Below are 4,896 nucleotides of genomic sequence, written 5' to 3' on the forward strand. Positions count from 1 at the left end.
AGGGCAATTTGTCCAATTTGATCAAATTGGGCCCTGCACCTAGAGGGACCCCACACTGTGGTGGCAAGCAGCGTGCCCCCAGCTACGTTCAGCACCTTGCTCTATAGCTGAAGCTCTGGCATGGTATTTTCCATGCCAAGTTGTCATGAGGGAATGCAATAAGTGGAGCATTGTCGCTGGATGGCCCTCCGTCCTACCTGCCCGTGTCCAACTGGCTTGAAATCTCTCCCCCCAGAAGCAATTGGCAGTGAGGCTTCTTCCAGGTGCCTCCCAACTGCTGCTCATCTTGGTGAGCAGAAAAGCCTTGCACGGGTAGGAGACCCCACAAAAATGTTTTCCATTGGACCCCACAGCCCTGGATTCCAGTGAGTGTAATCCTACTCCCCCAAAATGTATGTTTAAAGAACCTCTGAGAGTCATTCCTAATTTTTTTTTTTTTTTACATAGAGAGAAACTAGGAAATATAATTCGGCTATGTGACTTCTGGTGGTTAGCAACCTTCAGTCTCGAAAGACTATGGTATAAGCCTACAGCACCCGGTATTCCCAGGCAGTCTCCCATCCAAGTACTAACCAGGCCTGACCCTGCTTAGCTTCCAAGATCAGACGAGATTGGGCATGTGCAGGGTAACAGTTGCTGTCATGTGACTTCTGACCCTGAAGCAATTTCCAGCTGGTGTGCCATGAAAGGTCCATAAAGTGAGCTGCAGGAGCTTGGAGCACAGAGGTTGAAAAGAGCTGAAAAACACGTCTGGGTTCTGTTGCTCTGTTTCTAGGAGTCTGTAGTCTGTAGTAGTCTGTAGTAGTACCTCTCTACTGGTGGAGTAAGGACAGATAATTCATTACTACAGGCAGATGCCTTAAAAACCGAGCCTCAGAACCCCGGAAAAGTCTCCCAGCAGCCAGAAGTGATATCACAAGAGGCAAAGACCATGGAGAAGACCATAGAGGTCAGTGTGCCATGAGAACAAAAAAAAAAAAAACAAACACATTGAAAATGGTTGTCCTGATGACTGAGATGGACTCTCTCAGTCACAGGATTACCACCTCAAGTTGACTTTTGTTTCAGCCAGCAGAAAAGAATTTCAATGAAGCCAGTCTCACCTATTAGCTATGCCTCTCAGAAGAGAGAGCAGCCATCACTACATAGGAGTAGGGCAGCCCAGTCCTAACCCGCACCGGCACAGCCAGGCCACACGGCCTGCGCTGTATCCAGCACAGGTTAGAAGGCAGCTGGAGGTCTCCTTGGGATAAGGGGATATATTTCCTTTTGCCCTGTGTCAAGCCCCAGCCTGTCCTATGGGGCTTCTCAGCTGGCACAAAGTTGGAAAGCCTGGTGTAATGTTGGGAGGGTAGAAAGGGATTAGGATACTGTAGAGGAGGCATTCACTAATCCCGCCTCCCTCATGGGCCCCATCTGTCCCCATTCTGCCCTACCTTGCCCAGAAACCGAAACCACTGGCTTCCCTGTAGTCCCTTCATTTGGCCAGGTTCATGGTGGTACATAAGCAGGAATTCTCCCTGCTGCCACCTCAGGCTTTGACACCACACAAGCCTGTATCATTTCAAGCCATGTAACCAGAACCTTAACTTTAGCAATGTGGGAAGCCAGGTAGAATTTAAACTCTAAGGCAGTGTTTCTCAAATTGTGGGTCAGGACCCACTAGGTGGGTCATGAGCCAATTTCAGGTTTTCCCCATTCATTTCAATATTTTATTTTTAATATATTAGATTTGATGCTACCATAGTATGTGATTGCATTTGGGGAAATGTTACAGACCTGTACTTTTAATAAACTACTATATATATTCTTTTAACAGTGATAGTCAATGGGACGTACTTCTGGGTTAGTGTGGGTAGGATTGCAGCCTAGGATTGTTAAAAATGTTCCTGCTTGACGACGTCACTTCTGGTCATGTCATCATTTCCAGTGGGTCCTGACAGATTCTCATTCTAAAAAGTGGGTCCCGGTGCGAAATGTGTGAGAATCACTGCTCTAAGGCCTTAAAAACTATCTTGCCCACAGTTATGCGCCCGTAACTGCTACTAAAACCAGGGGGTGAGTGTATACAAAAACACACTCTAACTGTGTGGGGAAGTGCAGCCTAAGCATTTTAAACATTGATACAAGCATAATTAATTCTGTGTCATTTAAGCAGAAAACCTTCCTTAGGAAATGGCTTGTGCAGCCAAAGCAGATAATTTCTGCAATGTTCATCAGGGGGAGACCTGTACGTCTGAAGCAGGGAGAGGTACTGTATATTAGTGGCACGATCATACATAAAAAAGAAAGACTCGTTTTTCCCAATTACTCATTATGAAACAGGGCTCTCTAATGGGAATAAGCTGAGCTGGGAAAACGCTCCTTCAGCAATTTACAGTCACATCTGAATCCAGTTGCAACAATGAGATAAATCATGCACAGATACTTTCAGAGAGCAGACGAATTATCCTCTGCAAGGCTGGATTGTACGAGGATGATTGTGCTTGTTGTGCAAGTCCTTGTTCACCAAGGTATTTCAGTATAAAAACTTAGGGCACCATTCATCATTAATATTTCCTGCAGGAGAGCCTTCTGAAATGACTGGGAGAGAGTCTGGGTGCAATCAATGGGATTTAAATGAGCCATGACTAAATTCAGTGTTGGCACCAGATGCTAGGAGCCCCAGAGCAAGCCCTGCACTGGGCTCCCATCACTGCTCCCTGATGGTGCATTGGGTGCTACCACTGTAGCATATGAAAGATCTCTCCCAGGTGCAGACATTTCTGACGCACTAAAGGGGAAGGAAGGTGATGGATTCATTGAGAGACTTGCATGCCCCATTCATGGGATTTCAGGTTTTTTCAAATAGTTTGAATGTTGTGTGCTTTTCAAAGCAAAAGAGTCATTCTTACACACACACACACACACACACACACACACACACACACACACACACACCCCAATTTCATTTATCAGTTGTTTAATTTATATCTAATTCCATAATTTTGGCTCTGGTCTCATTTAATCAATAGCCCAATATATCAATATGCCTACTCACAAATTAACTAACAACAAATCTATAAAATGTCTGCATGATAGAGATCAGTGCAGGTCAAACTGTGTATCACATCAAGTACATCACTGGTCCCAATGTGCTGAACCGCGCCCCCCCCCCAACCATCAATCATGAGGCCATGATCCAAATTAGCAGTGGCAGTGAGCACTGTTTATCGCCCCCCATTACTTCATCTTGCATTGCCTGCCTGATCCTTTAGCATTATCTTTTCTACATTATGCCCTTCCCACAAAATGACAGGCTCATGCCTGTCATTTTCATAATTTGTATTTTGCTTGTGCCAAAGCACATCAGTGAAACAAAAAAAGAATGTTCATTCATTCATTCATTCATTCAAGCGCAACTGTGCAGAAATGGCAAAAATGGGACAGAGGTGTGTGTGTGTGTGTGTGTGTGTGTGTGTGTGTGTCTTCTGACACATAGGAAGAGAACCAAGGATGAGGGTTGTTCTCATGTCTACCTGTTCTCATGTCTACCTATGTATCTGTAATATGGATGGAGATAGTGAAGAAATATAGCTTCCATGCGGAACGAGAACGATAATTGCGCTTCCAGCCAATTGCAGAAGCATAATGCTGAAGGCCCTAGTCCTACAGCACCATCCTAGGTAGGTACTCTCAGAAGTATGGCCCATTGAGTTTAATGGAATTTACTCCCCCCATAGGAAGGCTGCTATTCAGGCAGCCCAGAATTCTACCAAGGCAATCACCTGTTTCTTTTTTTACTAAAGGAGCTCAATTTATACCTGCTGCAATTCAAGCCTTTAAGGCCAAGTTTCTCTCTCAACTTTTATATGGGTGCCCAGTTTGGATTCTAGGATTTCATTTAAGTATTGAAAGTGTTCTTACTATATTTTTAAGATCTATTCTTGGTCTACCAAGATGTGTCCCGGCAGCAGGATTATGGGTCTAATTTATGCCCAGAAATGCCACAAATATCCAAGAATTAGATAAAAGCTTTTAATTCTTTTCTTTTATTTTTTACTCCAGACAGAAAAAATGGACTCTTTTTTCTTTCCCTGTATAGGCTGCAGCAATGGCTTTTTATTAAAATATTGTAGAAACTGCAGGACCAGTTTCTATTGTCAGCCCACAACAGTACATCTTGGAGGATGGAGAACTGTGTACTTCATATTTCTAGACCTGTTCATTATAGACTTGTTTCTTATATATTTTGCATGCCAGAGATGTAATGGAGGGCATTAGCCAGGCGTGCTCTGAATCTTTTGGATACAAATACCAAAAAAGAAGGTGGGGAGTGCAGGGGGGTGGAAGAGAAATTCCGGAGGCTTCACAAAACTGCAAACTTCATCACACCTCCATTAATGGGAGTTATGACCCTGAGATATGGGAGCCCGGCAGAAGGTAAACATTTTTAAGCGGTTGCCAGGCCTATTATTTTTACTTATGACACAGCTACCTAGGCGCTAACAGCCTCATCACTCAGGGAAGTGCGGCCAGCGGTCTGCCAGCCGGGTAGTCTATGGATGCATTACATGCATTATTAATAGCCACCTTGCTTGTAATCTTCCAAATGGGCTTCCTTGACTCTGGATGGGATGTGATCAGTTCGGAGGGCGGTGGGTTTGGTTTGGCATTTGGGAACACAGGGAAAAAGCCTGCCAGGGTTAAGATGGCATGTAGGTCCAAGGCCTCCCTCGGGCACTAGCACAGGGGAAAAAAGCCTACCTTGATTTTAGTTGGCATGTATGCCCAAGGCCTCCCACATGCAGTGGCGTCGGGGGAAAAGCCTCACATCTTTTTGAGGTGTAGTAAACATGAGACAATTAATTGGATGGGTCTCTAACTGACCTCACAGCACTGCCATTACTGACTGGA

The 4,896-nt window shown here is 44.7% G+C and overlaps 1 pseudogene; it reads right to left on the bottom strand.

Annotated features, from left to right (window-relative positions):
- Positions 1-524: 524 nt before the first annotated feature.
- Positions 525-641, bottom strand: LOC136656423 (5S ribosomal RNA; annotated as a pseudogene).
- Between the last annotated feature and the right edge of the window lie 4,255 nt (positions 642-4,896).

Source organism: Tiliqua scincoides, chromosome 6 (genome assembly GCF_035046505.1).
Source record: "Tiliqua scincoides isolate rTilSci1 chromosome 6, rTilSci1.hap2, whole genome shotgun sequence".
Taxonomy (NCBI): domain Eukaryota; kingdom Metazoa; phylum Chordata; class Lepidosauria; order Squamata; family Scincidae; genus Tiliqua; species Tiliqua scincoides.